Below are 25,298 nucleotides of genomic sequence, written 5' to 3'. Positions count from 1 at the left end.
AAGAAAACTTATGCATACTTTTATGACATTATAACAAAGTACCAGCATGCGAGGACTCTAATTTACTCATGCATCAAGAGACGGATTGTCTTTGGACAATTCCTTTCTGGTTCAAACAGCAACTGTCATCACTGCTCAAAAGGCTCTTTGTCTGTGGTCTTGTTTAATAATAGTGAGCAATATGGTTAACTTCCTCAATCCATTTATAGGGTTGGCATCAAGCAGGGCACAGGCCAGTGATTCAGAAGTGAGGGGAGAGGCAGAGTCACTGAGACATGGTGTGGCTCTCACCCTGGGGCATACAAGCCTGTCTGACTCCCAGTCCTCCTCACCCCCACCCTCGAAAAAATCACTTAGCCTCACTCCCTAGCAAAGGAACTAGACTAATGGAGTCTAGTGCCCCCTGCCTTCCAGAGGTTTCTGGGGATGGGCAAGAACACATGCAAACTGGGCTTCCCTGGTGGGCCTGTGGTTAAGAATCCACCATGCAATGCAGGGGACTTGGGTTCAATCCCTGGTGTGGGAACTAAGATCCTACATGCCTGAGGGGCTACTGAGCCCGGTCACACAAAAAACTAAGACCTGATGCAGCCGAAGAAAGAAATAAATATGTTCCTTAAAAACGGTTAAAAGAAAGAACATATGCAAACTTCCATGATCAGCATCACGGGCACTTATCCTTTTTTGGATACAGATCCTCCCCCATGGAGGGAAGCTTCCCTGGTGGCTCAGATGGTAAAGAATCTGCCTGCAATGTGGAAAACCTGGGTTCAGTCCCTGGGTTGGGAAGATCCCCTGGAGAAGGGAATGGCTACCCACTTGAGTATTCTTGCCTGGAGAATTCCAAGGACAGAGGAGCCTGGCGGGCTACAGTCAATGGGATTAGAAATAGTGGGACAGGACTGAGTGATTAACACACACACACCTATATGGAGCCATATTATTAGTTGACTTTTCATGTGCTTTTGTCATCTCCTCTTTATTCTCCTTTGGCTATACATTCCTCAAGGGTAGAGAGCTGCATTCACATTTCCTGGGCCCCTTGGGAGGATTCAGCACAGCGATCTACCCACTAGTAGCCTCTTTCTTTTCAAATGGACTTAGCAGAAATGCTAAGCGCTGTGTGTGAGGCACAGTGAGGAGAATTAACAAAGTTGTAAATGAGTACGTGCTGCAGGGGAAAGAAGTAGAAGATGTGGTCCCAGCCATTTAGGTCCTTAGACAGAGCTTGGAACACCAGTGTGAAAAGCACCAACTAGAAATAAAAGAAGTCAGTGTTATGAAGGAATAAAAAAAAGGATGTAGAGAAATGCTATGATTTAATAAAGACAGGAAAGATCATTCCTCCTAGGGGCACGTCACTGGGGAGGCAGAACCTGAGCTGAGCGTGAAGGATAGAAAAGACTGGATCCAATCCTACATGCCCAATGGAGGTCCGTCTAGTCAAAGCTATAGTTTTCCAGTAGTCATATACGGATATGAGAGTTAGACCATCAAGAAGGCTGAATGCTGAAGAACTGATGGTTTCAAACTGTGGTGCTGGAGAAGACTCTTTAAGAATCCCTTGGAAAGCAAGGAGATCAAACCAGTCAATCCTAAAGGAAATCAACCTTGAATGTTCACTGGAAGGACTGATGCTGAAGCTGAAGCTCCAATACTTTGGCCACCTGCTGCGAATAAATGACTTACTGGAAAAGACCCTGATGCTGGGCAAGGCTGAGGGCAGGAGGAGAAGGGGACGACAGAAGATCAGATGGTTGGATGGCATCACTGACTCAATGGATAGGAGTTTAAGCAAGCTTGGGAGTTGGTGATAGACAGGGAAGCCTGGTGTGCTGCAATTCACAGGGTTTGCAAAGAGTCAGAGGCAACTTAGCAACAGAACAACAAACCACTGGAGCACATGTATTAATCTTAAACCAGTTCCCCTCCTCCACAGCTGAAGAGCGTGCACACTAGGGATAGGTAAGGTTTGTCTGCCTCCAAGAAAAACCTGGTAACTCGCTATCTGGCCAAGGGGCAGCAGACAGTGTGTACAGGAGGCCCTCCAGATACCACACTCCACACATGCGTGGCCTCTGGATGGAGATTCTAGGGGCTCAGGCCTGCCGCTTACATCTTCAGAAAGAGAACAACAAACAGACAAAAAAGCAGGTAGAGAGACCACTGCCCTCTGGGGTAACCTGATTCAAAGAAGTGACAGGCTCCATTTCAGTGGAGATGGAGCCAGGCCCCCAGATCTCCCTGAGGGACTTGGAGCCAGACCTGGACTGAGGGAAAGGAAAACATCTTGTTTCCTGATCAACAGCTTCTGCCATAAAGTGCTTTAAGATCTATTTCCTGGTTCCCCACATGCGTCCCAATTAAATGGGTTTTCCTGCACGAGTTCTGACATCTCTGGGGACGTCATTGACTGAGAGGCCATAGCTACAGGCAATAAAATCAAGATCATGAACAAGGGCTTAAACCTGACTGCCCACCATGAACCGTGCCTCCTCTAAACATGATGAATAAGTGAGGTAAACAGAAGGGAGTTTTCCATGACACATGGGTGGTTATACTTACACATCCCTTATCACAGAAGGAACTATAGAGCCTTTCTAACCCACACTTTTGACGGATGTGTAGTGGGCCCTAAATGTTGAAAGGATGTTTAGGGGCCATTATTCTAAGTCAAAGAGAAAGAAAACTTCTGTCTTCTCTGAGAGACTCTGGGGTCTGCCCTGGGAAGCAACAGGATGTGACCAAGGGACTCCCAGGAGGCCAGGCTTCCAAGTGGTAGCTGCTGTGAGGCCAGAACACCAAAGGCGGAGGCCGCCCCGTCGGGGTCCCATAATGAAAGGGAGTAAACTGTATCTCCTGTGTCAGATTTCCTAATCACGTTAGCGTCTGTGAGAATTCTTTAGCTCACAGCCTTTGGATCAGTCTTATTCAAGGCTCCAGCCTGTTTGCTGGGGCACTAGTGGTAATTAAAGGAGCTTTTGATGCCAGAGTGCCAAGGGGTCTGGAGGGTCCCCCGAACCCAGTTTGGAATGTGGCTGCTGACTCCCAAGGGGTTGTCAGGGCCAAGGTGAATCTATGGGCAAAAGTGTCTGCACTTGAAGGCTGAGCTGCTTTTTAACATATGGACATCTTCCTCCTCTCGCCCTACCAGGAAAAGCAGTATGATTCTATCAGGGAAGCCAGCAAATTTCCTTGAAATATGGGAGCTGGTAACACAGGGGCCCTCAGCCTTGAGAAACATGACTGTGCTTGATACATTAGACACAGGACGGCCGATGAGCTAGAATAGGGTTTGTCCCAGCAAATTTCACGCTTTGACTTTTGTGGAAAGAAGATATTCACCTAAAAATAAAAAAAGCATCACTTGAAGGGCTGCCCTCCTGAGGAAGTAAAAAAATTACACCTCTGGGCTCTGAGAATGCTCTGGGAGGAAAGGGTGAGAGTGTTCTGTGTGGACCTGTGACATAGAAGGCACCTGGAGACCCAGCCTCCCCGCAGGAGGTAAGAAGCTTGGACATATTCTCTCCAGCCACTTGGGGTCACGCCGTTGCGTTAAAACCTAAAAAAAGCATCACCTTATCATGATGCCCTTGGTTTCGTGCTCTCAAAGCCAGAATCAGGCCGAAATCGGCAGCCAGACCGACTTCCAGCGGCCATGGAAACTGACAGGGCTGGTATTTTGCAGTGACCTGCTGAGGAATGACTGCTCATAAACAGAAAGGGGATTTGCTAACTATGCAGGTTTGCTGCCAGGCCATTATGGCTTATTTAAAACAGGCCAACGTGGACTCTGGTTATACGCTGAAATTCATAAAGCTTTTGAACATGTTATGTCCATCTTATAAAATTGGAACGTCTGTGTACAGTATATTTTAAAGACTTTCAGATATTAAGCGTTTCACACAGGCTGTGAAAAATGTTGGCCTCCCATCCCCCTCCCCTGTTCCCGTCTTCCCCATCTCAACATCAGATGTTATTTGGGGATAATGAAAACCAGAGAAGTCTTCGCCTGAATAACTAGGTTGTCTAACTGCATTACGGGAAAATGAAAGATCAGACTGTGATTGCAAAGGGCCAACTTAACAGCTACAGGGCCTTGGGAAGGACATACATCTTGTAACCAGCCGAGTTTACTGATGTAGACCCTTGATACCTCAGTCAGTGCCATGGCTCTGGTGAGAGAAATTTAATTTCTCTCCGCTGAGCTCTGCAAGGATGGGATTCAACTGGAGGGGTTAAACTTAACATGAAACAAGGATCTGAGGTATTTTCGGTGACGTCTAATCCAATCAGAGATGACAGAGGGGGTAAGAACAGGAGCTGGCCAGACCTCAGAAACTAATGTCTTTCTCCGAATACCGTCTGTTTCTACTTACAGATATATTACCCTAAAAATGCAGACTGGTGTGTTGAAATCTTGATTATGGATGGTGAGTTTCCCAAAACGTTTTAAACAAAGCTTGCCTCATTGTAGCTAACAAATACGTTTTTAGTGGCTGGTAATTATTTTAAAGAATGTTTTGGAACACTTGCAGATAAAATATCCTCCAATCCGTCACACACACACACACACACACACACACACACACACACAGTCGGCTTCCCCATGTTCAACCATGAGCAGGGACTGGTGAGACCCGTGGCAGGAGACAGCTCCTCTAATGTCCCTTTATAAGACTGTACGGTTACTCCCCCAAATCAAACCCCAAACAAACAAACAAACAAAAAAACCAGAGCAAAAACCCAAAGCCAAAATCTCACAAACAACTTTGCTCTCATCCCACACTGGTCCTGCCCTTCCTCATTCCACTGTAACCCCACTGGTCTTCTTGCTGCTATTCCTTAAACACACGCTCCTACCTGGGGCCTTGCGTTTCCTTTACCGTTGGTCTGGGATGCTGCCAACACACGCAGCCCCACCTTGCCCACCTCAAACCCTATATATCCCTGTCTCATTTCCTTCAGATCTTTGCCCAAATGTCACCTTCTTGTGAGGCCTTCCTTGACCGTATCATATCCCTTCCTCCTCTTGTTTCCCTGCTGTTTTTTTCTCTATTATAACACAATCATCCGATTTACTAGTCTGTATATTTATGTGTTTTTGTCAGTCTCTCCCCACTATCAGCTCTAGTGTTTGTAACAATGCCTGACACATAGGAGGCATGTAAAAAGTATTTGTTAAACGAATGAAGTTGGGGAGGCAAATTCAGTAATTTGAGGACATGTGAACACAAAGCTGACAATTTTCTTCCGTATGTGAGAGCCTCAATGTATGAAAGAACGACACACCTGCTCCTTTAACATTTTCAGGATCCTCAGACAAAAACCAAAGTCCTTAGTCTGATTCCAGCCATATATCTCCCTCCCTTTCTCCCCATCCCACCCCCAGCCAGTTCTAGACGCCCTTTTTTCTTTCTGTTTAAAGATCAGTACTAGCAAAGTCATAAGAAAAACCTGCGTGAAAGAAAAGTCCATGTTTTGTTGATTATAGCCATAAACTCTAGAAACAGTATATCCGACGAGGGACTTACTCAAATACCATTTGAATTGGAACCTCTTTCTTCAAGAATCCTTCTTTCAACAGCCTTTGTGCAGTGAAATAGACATATCTAGTGGGCTGCTGGGTTAATTACAGCTCTGCATAACTCTAACTGTCCCAGGGGGAAGAGCTAGCCTCGCTTCGCCTGTTTAAAGGTGTCACTTGCTTGACTTCCTTCTTGATCTCCTTATATTATTTCCAGCCTGCCCTTCCCCAGGAATGATTCCTGTAAAGATACCCAGGAAATTCACAGGCTGAAAACACATTGCCGGGGGTCAGATCCCCACAGCTTTTATGTCTGACACAGACTACTATACAATGCTGTTTGTTACTGGTTTGGCTGGAGGGTAAGAGAAATGGGTGGGGGGGCAGGGGGAGAACCAAACCAATGTGGCTGCCCTCTTCGGGGCCAGAGGTAAAGACCACATCCACAACCCTTGGGTGTCCCCTTCTCTGCTTTTTCTTATCCTCGTGATTCTTTTCCTTCCTACCTCCTGTATTCAGACACTGCACTGTGTCTACTTACTGACTTAAATCTCTACATAATTATATTTAAAGCTCGTCCAGTCTCAGGTAATATACCCCCAATCCTGTGTTGACCAGATATGTTGAGACAGTGTTGACTATATATTTTATACATAGACCAGATATCTGCTGCAGTAACAGCCACCATGGTCAAGTTTAATCTCCTCCACCAAGGAGATCTTCAGGCCAGTGACCAACTTGACCATGAATCTTTCATGACATTGAATGTTCCCTCTTCCTTTTGCCATGTCTCCTGGGTTTGGGTTTCAACAGCAGAGTCTAGATGACCAAATATTGCAGCTGGTCCTCTGATGTTCCTCTTTCTCTGCTGGGAGGCTTACAGTCTAGACACTGCTAGGTGGGGCTGGTAATGGCCACCTCAATATGAGGCTGAGGTCATAAGGAAGCTTTACTGACCATTAACTAGGTCCTCATCCTAACTTCAGAGATGGAGGAGGGTGAGGGGGGCACGGGAATAAAAAGGATTCCCCACTGGCCACTTTAACGACAACACTTAGTATTGTTAGCTTTTCCCTCAGGCAAACACGCTCTTGCCAAGATTATGATAAGTCTTCACTAAAATTTCCAGGTCATTTTTCCATCTGCTCTTGCTAAGCCATATGTGTCTCATGCTGTCCTTGAAGGGCCAGCCTCTCACACTACCCTATGGTGACTCTTCAAAAAACACAAGTCAGATTAAACCACGTGCATGGTTCAAAGACCTTCCAGGGAGTCCCTTCTCCCTCATAGAACACCTGAAACCCTTCAAGCCTCAGAATCTGTCTTCATCTACGGCATGTGTTAGATACAGTCTCAGTCTTTTAATCTGAAGATGCAAAGTTTACTTTCTGCTGTTGACATTCCAGCAAACAACTTTTATTTTTTTTTTGTGGTGGTAGTGAGGGAGCAGGGCAGAATTAGACCTTGCTTCTTCTAACCACTAAAAGATGAAATGCTGATTATATCAGTTTAGAATCTATCAGAAGGTCTGGCTTTAGACAACAGTCCTGCCAGCAGTGGGGGTTAAGGACGGCCTCACGCTTTCAAGTGAAGCCTCGTAGGGGCCAGTCCAGCTCACTTACTTAGTAGTGATAATTTGGTCACTTATTTAATCTCCCTGGGGCTCAGGTTCCTTGCGTTTCAAATGGGGATGATGAAAGCACCCACTTCACGGTGTCGTATAAGGTTTAAATCACATAATAATGAAAAAATATTTAAAAAATCAAATATAGTGCCTGACATAATAGAAATATTCAATAAGTAAAGTATTAAAAGAAATGTTAAATGTACACCTTTGATACAGGATCTTTTTCTCTCCCAAATGATCCTCACCTAAATGTAACTTTCCGCAACTATCAGGTCAGATTCCCATCCTAGGTCTCACTCCATTAGGTCTCAGTCCTACTCCATCCACCAAGTCATACTTAGCTAGAGAAATATAGAGGCTTTGTGGAGGCTGAAGACTAAATACCTACCAGGGGTGCTTTGTAAGAAAAAGGACACAAAGTTATGAATGTAAGATTATGTATTCATCCTGGCGAGTGAAAAGGCCCTGGTTTGAGGCCTGCACTCCACAGCTTCCTGGTAAACTCACCTCTGTATACCCCACTTTCATGTAGGGTGGGTGGAGAGCTCAGAGGCTGAGGGAAGGCAGACTTTTATCTCCATCACTCTGGAGTCTCAATTTCCTTATCTTTAAAATGAAGCTAGGGCTTCCCAGGTGGTGTAGTCATAAAGGAGCCACCTGCCAATGCAAGAGATGCGAGTTTGATCCCTGGGTCAGGAACATCTCCTGGAGTAGGAAATGGCAAACCGCTCCAGTATTCTTGCCTGGAGAATCCCATGGGCAGAGGAGCCTGGCAGGCTATAGTCCATGGGGTTCCAAAGAGTCGGACACAACTGAGAGCACACACAAAATGAAGCTAAGAAAAACTCATTCAAGTCCCCACAGCCAATGGAGGAAGTAGATAACTGGTTCCCATTATCTCCCACCAGTTGCCAAATTTTGCTTATTTGAGATCCAGAATGAACTGAATCCCTTTTCTTCTCTCAACCCCCACAGCTGCCTACTTGGAATCACCACCATCTCCCACCTGGACCTTAGGGAGTCTCCTAACTTCTGCATCTGCTCTGCCTCCCAGAGTCCACTGTCTACACAGCAGCCATAGTCAGCTTGTTGAAGGACAAATCCGATCTTTTCTGTCTCATTTTCAAATGCTACCATGACTTCCAACTGATCTTTTCAAAGTCAGTTTAATGTCATTGTCTCCCACTAATTTTTAAAATCAATACGTCTTGAGGCCTTCCCTGGTGGTCCAGTGGTCAAGACGCCATGTGGAGGGCACGGGTTCAATCCCTGGTTGCGAAACTATCATGTGGTGTGGCATCGCCAAATTAAAACATAAATAAATAAAAATAATATCAATACATCTTATTTAATAGATATCTAGGTATTGAACTGTGAAAAGAAATTACTCATTTTAATTCATAGGTACATAAAATAGCTACAAAATTAATCATGTATTTGTCCACAAAGAAATCTTAGCCAGCGCAAAAGAGTAGTGATATTTAAAGGTTGTATTTCACACTAAATGGGACCATGCCCATTTTACTTGTGGCTGTGTTTCTGGAGCATACTTTATGACCTAGCACACAGTAGGTTTTGATCGGCATGTGTCAATGGAAAGAATAAATGACTGTACAAATAACAGCTATGACTGAATAGTGAAGCTGCTTTTCATATATAAGATAATGAATTTGACGATTACAATGTTCGGAACCCTAACATGTTGACAGGCGAGACTGTAAGTGCTACATAATTAACATCGTCATCTCACATTAATCACTGGGCACCAAAAACGTCTTCCTCCCTTTGATATAAGAACTTCTCCCATAGCAGCTGGTGCCATGGTTTATCCAGGAGGGCTTCATTTTGCTCAGCATCCCTGCGGAACCTCACTTTCCCAGAAAGGATGAGTTCCATTGCCGGTTAACAGCCTAAAGCTAGTGCCAGTCAAGAAACCCAAATTCCATTTTTTTTTTTTGCCACCAAACACACAGAGTCAGTTACCTGTTTCCTCCATTCTTTTCCAGGTTTGAAAGACAGAATGAGCACACTGCTGGCACTGTCTACCTCCTTCCTCCCTCTTGTCCAAGGCCGGTCTTTGCTGTGCTGCCCTGACGTCTGCCTTCAACCCCCAGTCTGTCTTCTCCACAAGCAGCCTCCTTACAACTGCTCCTCCCACCTCCTTGTACCAGGATGTGCAGATGTCTAATTGTGGCTCACCTGGCTCCTTCAGGTTGACCAGCACACCTGCTCAGCCCTCCGCTAAGCTCTGCCCCTCTGTGAACAGTCTTGGTGGTGAACCTGATCACTTCCCTGGTTTACAGCAACACGGAGCAGAGTGCTCCAGGATGTGATGGCCGAGTGTCCGCTGCAGGTGGGCCCTCTATCCCCCATAGCTCCTTCCTTGTCACAGCACAGTCCACTGGTGCTTCCAAGTAAATTACCACAAATTATCATCAACCCAGTGGCTCAAAGAGGCCAGGTGATAAAGCACTGAGAAAGCAAAGAAGATCTGAAGAACTCTACCTCTCCTGACTTGTCTCTGGCTTCTTTCAGCCAATGTGAAGGTATTTTCCACACCCCGTTGCCCATCATGGGCTATCTGTACTTGCAGCCTGCACTCTCAGTGGGAAAGAAGTTTTGTCCCCAAGTGACAGGTTTCAGGCAGTTGTCAGCAGCCTGGAGAGGCAGGCACCCTTGGGATACAGTCGTTCCCGATGCCCCCAAATCACGTCACTACAAACGTCACCAAGGAACAGGACCATCCTACGGATGCTTTCTCATCAGTAGGGAAAGGCATAAGAACATAAAAGGCTTTTTTTTCTTATTGTCTTTTTCATCTCAAAGACCAAGGACCAAACTGGGGTTGGGCACAAGAAAGTGGCTGAAGAAAGCCTCATTCAATCTCTAAAAGTCAGCAGAAATAGGCTGAGTGGTAAATTTTCTTGATTTTTCCTGTTTTTTTTTTTAATGGGAAGCAAAATAAGCTAAGGGGTTTCCCTGATGATTCAGTGGTAAAGAATCCACCTGCCAATGCAGGAGACTTGGGTTTGATTCCTGGGTCAGGAAGATCCCTTGGAGGAGGGCATGGAACCCACCACACTATTCTTGCCTGGGAAATCCCATGGACCAGAGCCTGGAGGGCTACAGTCCATGGGGTCACAAAAGAGTCAGACATGACTTAGTGCCTAAAAGCAACAGAAGAAGCTAAGAATGCCATAAATGAAAAGAAAGCTGTAGGAGGGAGGGAGGCAGAAGAAGATAGTGAAAATGAAGAAGACAAGATGCCCAAGTGCTGAAATGTGGTAAAGGGACCTTCCCCTGTCCTGGGAAACAGCCTACAGACAGGAAGAAATGTCAGGGTGACCTCAATGCAAATTCTTCCCCTTGGCATTCAAGAAGTATATTAACCTAGACCTGCTTAATCTGGCCAACCTCATATTCCAGTTACCCAGAAGCTCACTCCTTTCCTCCAAAACTGTGCTGTTTACCCTTCCTCCTGCTGGGAGTATTTTTCCCGAGCACCTTCCAAGATCAACTTATCCTTTAACCACCATTCTTCGTCACTGCCTCTCATCAGCTCTCTTGAGTCCACTGGAGGCTTACAACATTGGGTAATGAGAGCCTCCAGCAGACCAACTGATGGGCTGCCGTCTGTGGGGTCACACAGAGTTGGACACGACTGAAGGGACTTAGCAGCAGCAGCAGCAGCAGACTAACTGTGCTTGCTGTGAAACACTGGGCAAGTTATCTGAACTTCCTGTGACTCAGTGACCTTCCTTTCAAATGGGAATTACAAAAAACGAAGCCTACTGCACTGTGTCATTGCAGAGATTAAGGGAGTTGATCCATGCGAACTGCATACAGTGCTTGTCCTACAAATGTCACTCCTCCATTCTGTTCATCACACAGTATAGCTCCTATGTTGTATGATCTGTTGTATGAGCTCCTACGATCTGTATAGCAGATCATACAGCATCTGCTCCCATGTTATTCTGAACCACTCTACAATGGATTCAAATATGTCCTCAACCAGCCTGGAAGTTCTTCGAGGATAGATGTCATGCCTAAAACCTACCTGAAATACCTCAAAGCGATAGGGGTTCAAAGACTCCCAGAAAAGCAACATTTCTGAGTATCCACTGTAAGTTAAGCACTGCAGTAGATGCTGCAGAAACAAGACGGAAGAGGTGGTGAGGCACTCACTTGGTGGGGGCTATATGAGCAGACACATCTTTTCTAAATCAACAGCTGCCTCCCCTCTTTCTTGTGTATGTGTGTGCATGCTCAGTCGTGTCTGACTCTATGCGACCCCATGGACTGTAGCCAGGCTCCTCTGTCCATGGATCTTCCAGGCAAGAATACGGGAGTGGGTTGCCATTTCCTCCTCCAGGGGATCTTCCTGACCCCCATCTTCTATGCCTCCTACATTGATCGGCAGATTCTTTACCATTGAGTCACCTGGGAAGATCCCAGGCTTTCTTGTGACTGCTCCCAAATCCTTCAGGAGGAGGCTGGTGGCATGCCTGCATTTGTACTGAGCAGAGCTACAATTTGTTGAACATTTTGTTTTGATTAAAAATTAATAGCTGCTTTTGACCCATATGGATTAATTTCACTTTCTCTAAGTATCTCCTTAATTGACAAACTACCATTAGGTGAAAGAACCAATTAAACCAGCACACAACTGCCTCCCTCCCTTCCTCTGCCAGTCTTCATCCCCCGTCCTCCCTCTCCATGTTGTCCTGCCCGCGTGTTTTAATAGACTATTTCCATACCAGCACAACGAGATTAATTACTCAGTGAACACATGAGAACAAAGGTGGGAGGGGTGCTGGATGTGGATGCAAGGCCACCCTGAATCTGCTAAAGGGCAATGACAGGAGGCTTGAAGACAAGAGATTCACTTTCAGGTGCTCAGAAGACTGACATGTGCACTTCTTGTCAATTAATGGGCCTTCCGAGCTTATCAGCCATCAGAAGCTGTTCAATGTGCTACTTTATCATAGTTTGGCAAAAATCCTCGATAAACTCCCGGAAAGTGCTGACAAGGTTATTCTAATAACCAGCTGGACAAAGTCCATCCACTGTTCATTGCAACATGCGCTCTGCAGCCGTAGCAAGGGGGTGTGAAACCTCCTCTTGTGCTGAAGGGAGGCTCTGGCAGGAAGACTGAACTGGAACAAAGTGCTGTGACCAGGTCCCCTAGGATAAACACTCTGCCCTCTGCTGGGGTTTTCTCCAGGCTTCTAGATCTTTCTGGGTGAACGTTTCTCTCCCCTTGCTTCCTAAGACTCTGCCAAAGTGAGGGAATAGGAACACTGTGTCTTTATTGGGCCTAGAGAGTTTGAAGAAACCTCCACTAGGGACAGATCCAAAAGGACTCTCTGCCCTGAAACAGGAGATGTTTATACCTAAACCCGTCTTTCATGTGGAGAACTACAGACTTCACAGCTTTCCAGCGGGAGAGTCTGAAACCAGCCAAACTTGTCAATTAAGTCTTGGAGTAGCCAGGTGGAGAAGAAAGTGACTGATGACTGATTTTGTTTCCCTCAGTCATTTTTTTTTTTAATGGCACAATCCAACAATGACTAACTCACATTCACATTCATTAAAAAGATGTACACTGACCCAGTGATGGCACACAGAAACACAGGAAACTGCATTTTTAAAAAATAGGAAAGGACTTTGAGAAATGATTGATTCAATTTCTCCTACATCTTATTATGACAAATTTCAAATTCAGAAAAGTAGAAAGAACCTTACAGTGAACACTTAAACACATCCAAAATAATATTCTACTGCTAATGTTTCACTATATTTATTTTATTATGTAACCTATCCCGTCTAGCCAGCCTCTTATTTATTTATCATTCCAACTTCTTTTTAATTGCTTAAAAAAAAAACACCTTAAAAAAAAAGCTATTTGAAGCACACTTTTCTGAGAAAGACAAATCTATGAAATGAATAAAAATGAAGCTATTCTGTTGCCATATGATTTAGCAATTCCACTCCTGGGCATATATCTGGAGAAAACCATAATGTGAAAAGATACATTTACCTCAGTGTTCTTTGAGCAAACTCTGGGAGATAGTGAAGGGCAGAAGAACCTGGTGTGCTGCAGTCTATGGGGTCGCCAAGAGTTGGATACGACTTAGCAACTCAAGAACAACACCACCCCAAAGTTCACAGCAGCACTGTTTTCAACAGCCAAGATATGCAAGCAACCTAAATATCTATCAGCAGATACACTACTGTATGTAAAACCGATAATAAGGTCCTACTGTATAGCACAGGGAACTATATTCAGTATCTTGCAATGATGGATATATATATATATGTATATGTGGTTTAGTTGCTAAGTCGAGTCCGACTCTTGTGACACCATAGACTATATACAGCCCGCCAGACTCCTCTGTCCATGGGATTTCCCAGGCAAGAATACTGCAGTGGGTAGCTGATCCCCTCTCCAGGAGATCTTCCCCACCCAGGGATCAAACCCGGGTCTCCTGCATTGCAGGTGGATTCATTACCAGCTGAGCCACCAGGAAAACCCCTTATATATATATATATATGTATATATATATATATATATGTATATGTATATATGTGTGTGTGTGTGTATGTATATATATAAAAGGGGCTTTCCTGGTGGCTCAGCTGGTGAAGAATCCGCCTGCAATGCAGGAGACCTGCATTTGATCACCGAGTGGGGAAGATCCCCTGGAGAAGGGAATGGCTAGTAGTCTGGCCAGGAGAATTCCATGGACTGTAGAGTCTATGGGGTGGCGAAGAGACTGAGCAACTTTCAGTATGTGTGTGTGTAAAACTGACAGCTATATACCAAAAACTAACACAACCCTGTAAATCAACTATACTTCAATAAAAAATAAAATAAATTTTAAAGAAAAGCAAGGATCGTGACCTCTTAAAAAAGAAAAAAAAAAAAAAGCCAAGCTACTGTGCTTAAAGCAGGGTCAGGCCCCTGATATCCTGACAACCCATGCCCACTCCCATCTGCTCCTTGGACTCCAGGGAGGACTGAGTAAAATCACCGATAACTCCTCTGAGACCCAAGAAATGTGTGACCTTATCTGACCACCCCCTTGCTTTGTGTCCTTGGGTCAGTGATCACATTACATTTCAACGCTCTTAGTTGTAAAGAGGAGATAATGATTATACAAACATGGTAAAATGAGCAGCAAATTCCTGGCACATAGTAAGTAAATGCTCTGCAAACTACAGTGGCTCCTACAATCATTATTAGTATTATTAATGTTATCATGACCACCACAACATCCTAGAGAGAATGAAAAACAGCCTCAAACAGGATGAGCAGGAAAGAGGAGAATGGTGGGAGCCTGGGGCAGGGGTGCAGACAATTCCACCTCAGAGCACATACTCAGCCTGGAATGATTTAGTCAAGTTCACAGCAGGATGTCACTGAGAAGGATCTCTGTGTCCTCTGCGTCCCAAAGGGTTATTTTAAAGATGAAAAGGGACAGTAATTATAAACATTCTGGAAGCAAATTTCTGCAGCAATTCGGGTGTTCCTATTGTTATTAGCAATGTCATTCCAGAAACTGAGGAGTCATACAACCCCCGAGCTACCTAAGAACAAGGCTCCCCTCTTCCTGCCTTTACACAAACCAGCCAGGATGACTCTTCCGACCGTCATCTACTGCCATCTTCCCCCAAAGAGAAGCCCGCCATCTGGTTTCTCCACCAAACCAAAGCAAATCTCTAAACTCATCCAGCGGGCTTCCAAGGGCCTTTCTGCCCTGACACCAAACACCTTCCGAGATCGATCCGTCACCACTTACCCGCTTTGTTTCCCAAGCGTGAGGTTCACTAGCTGCCGGGCGCACCCGTCTCTCCATTTCTCCCATGCTTGCTGGATCATTCTAGAGCCTGTGCCTTGGCGGAGCAGAGAAATGCAGGACTGGTCGGGCACTAGGGAGGCCTGGAGCCGGTGTCCCTCCACGTCTGCCCACACCATAAGACTGCGGCGTGGCCACGCTGAGCTCACTTACACACAAGGAAATGGGGCAGAGACAAACCGCCACACTTGGGCTTCCAGCAAGTAAGCGCTTCTGACTGTGCTTCAGAAAAAGCCATGGTGGCCTCCCTGCTCAGGCTGGTATGTCTCAGGCTACGGTTCTGCTGCCACTGCTTCCAGGAAGCCCTCCTCACTTCTCCAATCCCTCCGTGGACCTCCTGGAGCACAGCACAGATGTCTGGGGAGCTTGAGAGAAGATTGGGCAACACAGGAAATGGGTGGGTTTTCAGAGCTGGGCAGCCCTGCCTCTACTCCTGATTTTGAGTCTGACTGGTCAGGGGTCAATTTCCTCATGTGCACCCCACGCATCTGATCTAACAAGCTAACCCCTACAGGCTTGCGGACTATCTGCTCCTTGGGGTGGAGGAGGAGGTGCCTGTTAAGTGTTGGTCTCTCCCCCCGCACCCCTTCCTTCAGAGTTTTTAATCTATCTCTTCTAAAGACTCGACTCACAATCATCAAAGAGCAAGGGCACACTGAGAGCAGGGCCCGGCGGTGCCACAGGGACCAGGAGAGCCTCCGCCTCAGGTTGGCCCTGCTGTCTTCAGCGGACCCCTCGTCTTACTGAACCCCAGCGCGGCCCCTCCCCACAGACCCAGAGGGAGCTCCCAGGTCCACGTTCCCGTACCTGGCCCATCACCTGTGAGCTGTGGAGGAGCCTGGGGCGCGGCGTTTTTGCAGATAATGAAGTCCAGGTGATTAGACTCTGTGTGGTGCAAAACAAACAGTGCCTTGTCTGTGCTCAGGTTCAGGTTACCCAGTGGGACGGTGCCCAGAAAGTAACTGAGAACACCGGTGAAAATGCCTTCTCTGTGCACAGCCCTGCTGGGGTTTTCAAAGAGCTGGGGCTTGTTCTGAGGCTGGATTCACACAGCTTCGCTACTGTCCTGGTGACCTAGGTACACGAATGTCCCCTCGCAGGCTGGGAGCTCTGCAGAGACATAACGCACAGTTTGCACGGTGGTCTCCCTGCTCCGCGACCTCAATGCCCTCCATCTCTCCTGGATCGCCCAACAGCAGGGAGCTACCCTGCACCTCAATTTCATGAAGGATTAGCAGCCATCATTCTCCCATCACTAATGGTCATGCAGGGACAAAACTGTCCTCTCAAAATCTCAGAAGGGAAAGGGGGAAAAAAGCCACATGACTGATGACTTAAAATGTGGGATTTGTCACATAAGTTTATACACAAGGGTAGGAGAATGGCATTTGTCCTTCTTCCCGTTTAGGTTTAAATGGAAGCCAGTCTTAACTCCCCCTCCTCGGGGGAGACCACACCATCCAGCTGACAAAGAGAGCTCCTAGTCACCCAAAGTGTGGACAGTCAGCTGTCCACATCAAGCCCGTGTTGGGGGCGACTGAAGAGCAACAGGCAGGCACACCTGCCCGGGTCTCCCCCTACGTGCATCAGGGCAGCCGCCCCAGATCTCTAAAATGTCCTCTGTGCAGAGAGGAACAGCGCTGAGCTTCCTTCCATCAGTGGGTCACACCAGTCAGATGCAGGCGCATTGTCAGGAAGCTGTACAACTGGTTCTGGGGGACACCATGGAGCAGGAAAACCCAGCACCATCCAGCAAGGTGGTGGCTTGCTCATCACTGGGTTTATTTCTATGGTACAGTCCCCTAGAACAAATTCCTGAAAAGGAGCAAAGAAGTAAATTTCCACCAACTGCCTGGCCACCTCAACAAAGCCCGAGGAGGGAGGTGGACAGACGCCTCCCCTTCCTTTCACCCTAAAAACAACTACTTCCTGTTTAAGGAGCCGAAGAGAAGAGCAATTCACCTACTCACAAAGGCCGGCCACTTGGCAGCCCGCCAAGAATCTAAGAGAAACCTTGAATTTCGAAAACATAATAGACAAGGGAGTCAGCTTAAGAAAAGATTTCATCTATCATCTGACAAGAGGCTGGGGTCATGGAGGAGGGTATTCTTCATCCTGGAGAGAGACCATGCTAAAAATCTCAAAAATGTACAGAAGGAGTGGGGGCCGGTGGTGGGGGGTGGGCTAAGAAGACATTCTTAGCGTGAAATAGAGGTTGCTGTTTCAAGGAGGCTTCTCGTTTCTTCTGACGTCCTGACACAGACGTGTAATGTAGAGGTTCAGCGATGTGGGCAGGTTAAATCACGAGACAGAGGAAATCACCGCACTGCGAACTGAAGGGCTGCTGCGGGCGCCCCGGGCCTGGGTCCCCACAGGAGGGCGGCCCCCGGAAGGGGCAGGGCTCCGGTGAGCCTGGGCTCCAGGGCTTGTGTTCACAGGCAGCGGCCCTCGACAGGACAGTTGAGACGCCCTTCAGACTTGTCTGTGCTCAGTCTTTCCTCGGCTCCTCTCGGTCTCTTGGAAACGTGAGCAGTGCGGCCTTAGGGCCCTGGGGAACTGAGAGGCCGGCATGGCGAGTCCAGGGGTGCTCCCAGCCGGGCTCTCTGCTCTCCACCGCTTCTTAGACTTGGGATGCAACAAAAAGGGCCGCTCCCACAGAAACACTGATGATTCTGAAAGGCTTTTTAATCATCGGAGAAAGATTAAACAGAGTTCAGGAAAACCTGCGTCGTGCATCTCTAACGGGAATCTGAGTCTGCTGAAATCACGCACCTGCATCTCTGTAAGTGACACACGAGACGGACCAGCCAGCATGTCACCCATCACGGCAGATCTACCCATGGTCAGGTCCACCCACCGCAGGAAAAACTAGGTATCCAGACACCTCTTCCTCACAACAACAGAAGCGACTCTCAGCTCACTGTGTGTTAACTGTTCCAGGATGTGGACCAGGAGGTCAGAGCTGCTTCTGTGTGGTTCTGTGACTGGGCTCCCCGGTCCTGTGCTCAGAGCTGCCCCTCCTCGGGCAGAAAGGCCCACCTCCAAGCCCTGGGAGCACAGGCTGAGGTGGGGACACAAAGCAAAGAGAAACACTCATTGTCACGACTTCCTGACATTAAGGTGGTAACTACTAAGCTCCACACGTGGACACAACACTTCCTCCCAGTTAAAAAGACGGATCTGTCAGATGCGGAAAACGACCCCTTTTACAGATGAGGACACTGAGGTGCAATCACATGGCTCAGAGGCCAGACCCAGGCCTCCAGCTGTTGCAGTTTGCAGCCCGCGGTGCCCGCTGTAAGCGGACACACGCTGTGTCTTCACCCCAAACAGCTCTGCTCACCCCCTGACCCCACTCCTTTCTGGATGAGTCATTTGAAGAAAACTGAGAGTGTTAACAAACAGGCATGACGTAACAGCTGCCCAGGAGCCAACTTCTGCAGCGGCACCTGCCAGGCCTCTTGGGCAGCCTTCTCCTCCAGGGTGGGCTGCAGAGGGACAGGGCTGGGCAGTGGGGCTGCAGGGCTCTAAGCGTATCACACTTCAGGCTCCCAGGGCCCTCAGCCGATGTGTGCGGCCAGGTGAAACCACGGTCAAAACAGACATCCACGGCAGCTGCAGCCTGGAGGAGAGGTCAAGAGCGTGGTCGAAGTTAAGGCAGAGGGCCGGGCTGTGTGGGTATCTCCAGCTGCGAGTGTTCCAGGCCTGGGGGTGGAGACCTGCCTCCGGAAGCATCGCTGTCCTGCCCTCCCCGCAGGAGGGGTCTGCCCGACCCCCTTGCCCCTTGTCCGGGCAGCAGTTCCTGCCTCTTTGCCCAGTTCTCCCATCTTCTCTCTGTGGTTTACAAATCCGGCTGCTGCTGGTGTCTCTGAGCACTTTACAGAAAGTGGGCAGTCATTAACGCTCAATGACAATAGAATTTCTCCCAAATTATACATGACACTTGCATTAAAGGCAAACACATTCATCTGGATAGATGTTATCACAGGGAGTGCCACAAGAATTCACAACGATTTGTCAAGGATAAGAAGTATACTTCCTTTAATTACGAGTTCTCTTTAACCAAAATAAGAGTAAAAGCCTTTAGGAGTGCTTGTTAATTAAAATAACAATTTGGCCATGGGCTATGTAAATCTTCAGTGAGGACGGACTTGGTGGCAAGTGGTTGGTGGGGACACCAAAGCTGAAGCAAGTGAGCCAGGCTGGCTGAGGGCTTCATGGGGAAGTACAGACGTCGCGGTTTTGTTGAAGTGCTCATGACTTGTTCGCGTGTCTTACTCATGCTTCCAACACCCCAGGGAGGCAGGTACCAGGCCAGCTTGAAATCTAAGGCTGCTGGAGTTGAGAGTGCGTGAGGTGAGTAACAAAGCTGTCACCAGACGCAGGTTTTCCTGACCCCAAGCTCACGGTTCTTTCTAGAAATTTGGGTCTCTGCTTGGCTTACTGTGTGTGTATTCGAAGCCTTGAGCGCCCTTCTGGAAATACAGAAGGTTCCTGCACTCCACCTGGGAACTTTGGGATCAGAGTCCCCAGACTGTCAAATGTTCCGCCCGTTCTCCCCATGCCACCATGCACAGCACCAGGGATGACCGTGGTGCACAGTCAGGTGGGGACCCTCCCTCCACACATTCCTTTCTGGCCACCTGCCCAGGTGTTACATTTCTTCATCTGCTCTGCAGGCCGCCACCTGGGCTTGAGTTTGATCAGACCAAAGAGCCAGGACTGGCACAGGTGCTAAGAGCACCTCTGCTCCTCCTCTCTGGTCCTTGGCATTACCACCCGCACGTCCAGGACCAAGACCACCAGGGACAGGGTGGCCAGGCCTAACCGCGAGCGTGAGTGCAAACCAAGTGCAGGTTCAGGAGCTTGCCCTCTCCCCATGGTCCAGATGTGACGGGAACTTTCTAGTGCCCAGAACGCCCCTGATACTCTCCACTTGCTCCTGGAATTATACTCAGGGATGTAGTGAGAGCAGTGCCAACATCAGCACCAAAGGCAACTTGCCTTCCTAGTCAAAACTTGAAGATAACAAATGACAACAACCAGCGCACGGAACAAGTCTGAGCGTCATGGTGGGCGTGCCTGAGGGGGTGTGGTTCAACAAGGGCTCCAACCCCCTAAACCTGGTGGGAGCTGGGAGGTGCCAGTGGGCTCCACTTAACGCGGATAGCAGTAACACCAACTATCATGTCAGGAAGTCCTGTAAACGCATTTCATCTCTTCACCACAGCCTTGGTAGGGAACCGTTCCACTGAGGGTCTAGAGTGCTCCAGTGACTTCTAAGTCACACCAGCAGTCAGACATGAATTCTAGGCCTTCTGAGTGTCAGCCTTAAGCTCACTTTCCTCATCAGTGGATCCCAGAGATGGGCAGAGAGTTAGAAACTCAACAACTACGGTCATTTACTGTTTGACTGAGCTGAGAAGGTTTAAACAGAGAAATTAGGACGGTGTGAACTTAACAGAACTAGAGGGTAGATACCCATTCAGATTTTGCAATCTGACCACATCAGAAGGTCGGGACACCCACATCCTCTGTGGCTGTCGCTGTTTTGTGCTTACCCAGAAGCTGTTTCTCCCACTCCTCTCTCGCTAACAGAACTCTTAAGGCAGCAGAACGCCCAGGGACCGTCATGCTGAACTGGGGAAATCCAGGCCCTTTTCGCCAGATTCCTGTTTTTGCCTTTGTCCCTGGACTGGATTGTTTCAGCCACAGAGACATAAAAGGCCCCTGATCACCTGCTTCCTTCCTGCCTGCCTTCTGTATGTTTTGCAAGGACCCACGAATGCTGCCTTGTAAGAAAAAGGTCTTTACATGAACCCCAATGTTCATTGCAGCACTATTTACAAGAGCCAGGACATGGAAGCAACCTAGGTGTTCATCGGCAGATGAAGAGATAAGGAATTGTAGTACACAATGGAATATTACTCAGCTTTAAAAAAGAACACATTTGAGTCAGTCTAATGAGGTGGATGAACCTGGAGCCTATTATAGAGAGTGAAGTAAGTCAGAAAAAAAGACAAATATTGTATATTAATGTATATATATGGAATTTAGTAAGATGGTACTGACAATCCTACATGCAGGGCAGCAAAGGAGACACAGAGGTAAAGAATAGAGTTTTGGACTCAGTGGGAGAAGGTGAGGGTAGGATGATTTGAAAGAAGAGCATTGAAACGTGTACATTACCACATGTAAAATACACAACCAGGGTGAGTTCCGATGCTTGAAGCAGGACACCCAAAGCCAGTGCTCTGGGCCAACCCAGAGGGCTGGGGTGGGGAGGGAGGTGGGAGGCGGGGGACGCATGTATACCTGTGGCTGATTCATGCTGATATATGGCAAAAACCACCACAACACTGGACAGTAATTATCCTCCAATTAAAATAAATTGATTAATTAAAAAAAAAGAATAGGTTAAAAGAAAAAAGGTCTTTGCTTACGTGACTCAGTTAAAGACCTCAAGATGCGGAGACTGTCTCAGATTATCATCAGGGTGGCCCTAAGTGCCATGCCAAGTGCCCTTATAAGAAGGAGGCAGAGACCAGTCGCACACGAGAGGGGAAAGCCATGTGAAGACAGGAGCGGAGGCTGGAGTGAGGCGGCCACACGCAGAGGCAGGCCAACAGCCACAAGAGGACGGCAGAGGCACAGGGCAGTCTCCTCTACGGCCTCTGGTGGTGGGTACAGCCCTAACGGAGCCTTGATTTTGGCCCAGTGGACAGGACATGGAACTTCTAGCCCCTAGAACTGAAAGAGAAGTTCCTGCTGTTTTAAGCCACCAAGTTCGTGGTTTGTTATAGCAGCCACAGGAAACAAATACGCTCTCAAAGCCACTGACAGGCATCCTGTTACTACAACCAAACACAACGCATTTCCATCTCTTGGCCACACTCCGAGGACTGACACAGGGGCTGCTCCCTTTCTGACCGTGAGAGAGACTTCTAGAAACCCTCAGACGCTGGCAAGTCTCCCTGATTCCAGTCTCCTCGAGCCTGGTGCTGCCACCTTTCAGAGAGCACAGCTACCATTAAAATCCCCATCGCGTGTCTAGGGCAGCGAGTACGTGCAGCACGTCTGACGCCCACATTCGTGGAGCAGCCGCCCTGGCAGGCAGGTTCCACGGTGCCCTCGGCCTGAGAGCACATGGTGCACTCTGAACACGCGCGGGGACTGCTGAGGTAGCAGCTCCTCGGCACACATCACACGTGAGGCTCTGAGTTAGCAATAATGTAAACATCCCTTGGACTTCCCTGGGCGTCCAGTGGCTAAGACTCCGAGCTCCCAATGCAGGGGGCCCAGACTCAATCCCTGGTCAGGCAACATGACTCCACATGCTGCAACTAAGACCTGGCACCACCAAAGAAAGAAAGGAAAGACAGAAGGACATCACTTGGAGTTGGGAGTCCAAGACAGGGAGGACGTGGGGAGGGAGAGAAGGGCCCTGAAAGTTGGGGAACAGACTTTTAAAAATCCTACTCTGTACAATAGGAGCAAAATCAGCGGAAATGTACTTAAAAGCCTTCTCAAAAGCAAACAGATAGAGAGATGAAATCTTCTTGATTATTAAAGCTGCCTCTGCCATCAGTCTTTGCTTGGGGCCCATTACTTGCTCCTTGGGGTACCTCCTGCTCCTCCAACGGCTTAGTGACTTCCTGTTTAAAGTCTGTTCTTCCTGTTGAATCTCTCTCTGCAGGGCCCCTCTTTCCAAATTTCACTGACTGATGACATAGCCAAGATTCATGTCTCTCTGATCTGCTTCTTCAGGACTTACTTATTTGACGTCCCATTTCTTAAGAGATCTGCTTCTGAGGACTAGACAGACTTGTCTGTAAGGGATTCAATGCTAACGTGTGTCAGGGCTTTGTTTTGGTTTTTGGCAGGGACGGCAGGGTTGGGGGAGCAGTGGTAGGGGTAACTGTGTGGAAGAGACTGAAATTCACTGATTATTTATTACAGGCCATATCATTCTACGTGTTTTGTATTCAGATTAAAAAACAAAACAAACAAAACAAAAAGAACAGCAGCAGCTCAGAGGCATTAAGTAAATTTCTCAAGGTCAAGTCACACAGCCTGTCCTGATGGGACTGGAACCACCCCTACCTTTCCAGGCATCTCCTCCGTCCTTCTACTTTCTGGACCTCAGGCTGCCTGACCTCCACAGGGCCCCTCAGGACCACACCTCTTGGAGACATGGCCTGGCCTGCAGACTACACAGTTCCCACTGTTTATACCACAGGCTAGCTATCATGAAGAGCTCAACCAGTTTAAAAGCACATGTCTTACCATCAGGCAAAGACCAGAGTCTATCTACTGAGGTTAAGAATCACAGATGAGCACTGAAACTGTGGTTGACAGTTTGGTGAGAAACAGGTATTTTGCATAGTCTCAAAATATCTCCCCACAAGATCCTAATTACTCTGAAAGGAAAACAATAGTAACCTTACAGTGAGGAACCTGGTGGGCGTTACTTTAACTGAGTGATCCACGTGGCATCCCCACGACCAGCAGGAAGACGTCATGAGCCCCTGATGTGATGCACCGAGAAGGGGCCATCGCGTCCAAGATTTTTCCTGCCAAGATGGCATAACCTCAATCTAATCAAAAGAAAACATCAGTGCTCTATAATGACCTAGAGGGGTGGGATGGGTGTGGGGAGGGAGGCCCAAGAGGGAGGAATATATGTGTACATATAGCTGATTCACTTCACTGTACAGCAGAAACTAACATAACATCGTCAAGCAATTTTACTACAATTAAAAAATAGAAAAAAAAATCAGACAGACCCAAATCAAAGGATGGATGGCCACAAAATAACCTGTCTGGACTCTTGAAAAATGTCACAGTTATGAAAGACAAAGAAACACTGAGCAACTTTCCCAGACAGAAGGAGGCAAAGAAAACTTCCGGCAACTATATGTAGTGTGGGGTCCTAGATGAACCCCAGGACCAGAAAAAGGACACAGTTGGGGAAACACGTGAACTCTGAATAAAGGTCTGTAGATTTAGCTAACAGTATTATATGAAGGTTAATTTTCTGATTTAAATATCTGTTGTTTTTTAGTTACTCAGTCACGTCTGATTCTTTGTGATCCCAGGGACTGTAGCCCACCAGGCTCCTCTGTCCATGGGATTCTCCTGGCAAGAGTACTTAAGAGGGTTGCCATTTCCTTCCTCAGGGGATCTTCCCAACCCAGGGATCAAAATCGAGTCTCCTGTATTGGCAGGCAGATTCTTTACCAATGAGCCACCATGAAAGCCTTAAGTATCTGTACTCTGGTTTTAAAAGATATAGTATTAGGAGAAGCTGGGTGAAGGGTATATGGGAGCTTCCTACACTATTTTTTTGTAAGTCTAAAATTATTTCAAAATGAAAAAGTAAAAAAAAGAAAATCCCTCAAACCCAAAACCTTTCAGACACCACTTTCTTAAAGGATCATTTTCATGATAGAATTTAGGTGGCAACTGCTACCTCCGGTGGGCTCTCTGGGGGTCTGCATACCTATCACACAAGCGGTCACTTAGCGGCTGAAGCTGGTCTTGAAGGTCAAGATGCTCCATGTGCTAGAGTCTGGGGGTCCTGAGCTCAGGAGCCCTCACTCTGTGCTGCTCCCAGGGCCAACCCTGCCTTAGCAGTGACCTTCCAGACAATTGGAGAAGTCTGAGGAGCTGGTTTCCAGCTGAGTTTTTAGAGGCTGATGATTTTACTTTAAGAAAAGAGAATGAGGAGAATGGTGGGATACCCAGCTCTCCTCTTTCTACACAGTCTTCTTTCAGATTCTGGGGAGATCGGCGTGAAGGAAGGAAAGGGGTAAAACGGTTCTGCTAGTTGTATCTGGTTCCCTTTCCTTATCTTGAGCCACTGGAAGCAGCCCCCTCCCTCACTTCCTGTCTAAAGCCCTCCTGAGGCAGCCCAAAGCAGATGGCTCCCTGTGCCTGTGTGTGTGGCAGAGGGGGACAGGGGGCGGGGCGGGGGGGCGGGGGTGCGGGCGCTAGTCTTTAAGAGTCCTCCACTTCCACCAGGCCAGGCCAGCCAGACCCTGATGGGTGGCCCCAGGTGGGACTGCTGTGAACCAAGGGTCTTCAAGACTGGCTAACCCTGAGTGTCCTAGGATGGTGAATCAGCCCCTCTCACCTACAGACCAGAGCATGGAAGCTTCTATGATGAGTCTGCTCTGGTTTTCTTTTTTAAATTGGAATATAATTGCTTTACAATATTATGTTAGTTTCTGCTGTACAACAAAGTGAATCAGCTATCTGTATACATATATCACCCCTCTCCTGA

The 25,298-nt window shown here is 47.6% G+C and overlaps 1 protein-coding gene and 1 long non-coding RNA gene across 17 annotated transcripts in view; both read right to left on the bottom strand.

The window, feature by feature from the left end:
* AUTS2 (activator of transcription and developmental regulator AUTS2) overlaps nucleotides 1-25,298 on the bottom strand; it is a 1,218,095-nt gene that overhangs the window by 322,461 nt on the left and 870,336 nt on the right. The gene's annotated exons all lie outside the window — the stretch shown is intronic.
* LOC147345030 (uncharacterized) overlaps nucleotides 1-25,298 on the bottom strand; it is a 145,997-nt gene extending 120,699 nt beyond the window's left edge. Inside the window, exon 1 of one of the 2 annotated variants that reach the window (XR_015154495.1) lies at nucleotides 1-25,298. This exon is cut by the window's left edge and continues 96,739 nt beyond it. This is a non-coding gene — a long non-coding RNA (uncharacterized LOC147345030). The other variant, XR_015154496.1, reaches the window with a different exon arrangement.

Source organism: Bos grunniens, chromosome 25 (genome assembly GCF_055505025.1).
Source record: "Bos grunniens cultivar Pamir isolate PY7600 chromosome 25, Bosgru_T2T1.0, whole genome shotgun sequence".
NCBI classification, from domain to species: domain Eukaryota; kingdom Metazoa; phylum Chordata; class Mammalia; order Artiodactyla; family Bovidae; genus Bos; species Bos grunniens.
This window is presented reverse-complemented; position numbering and strand designations above follow the sequence as displayed.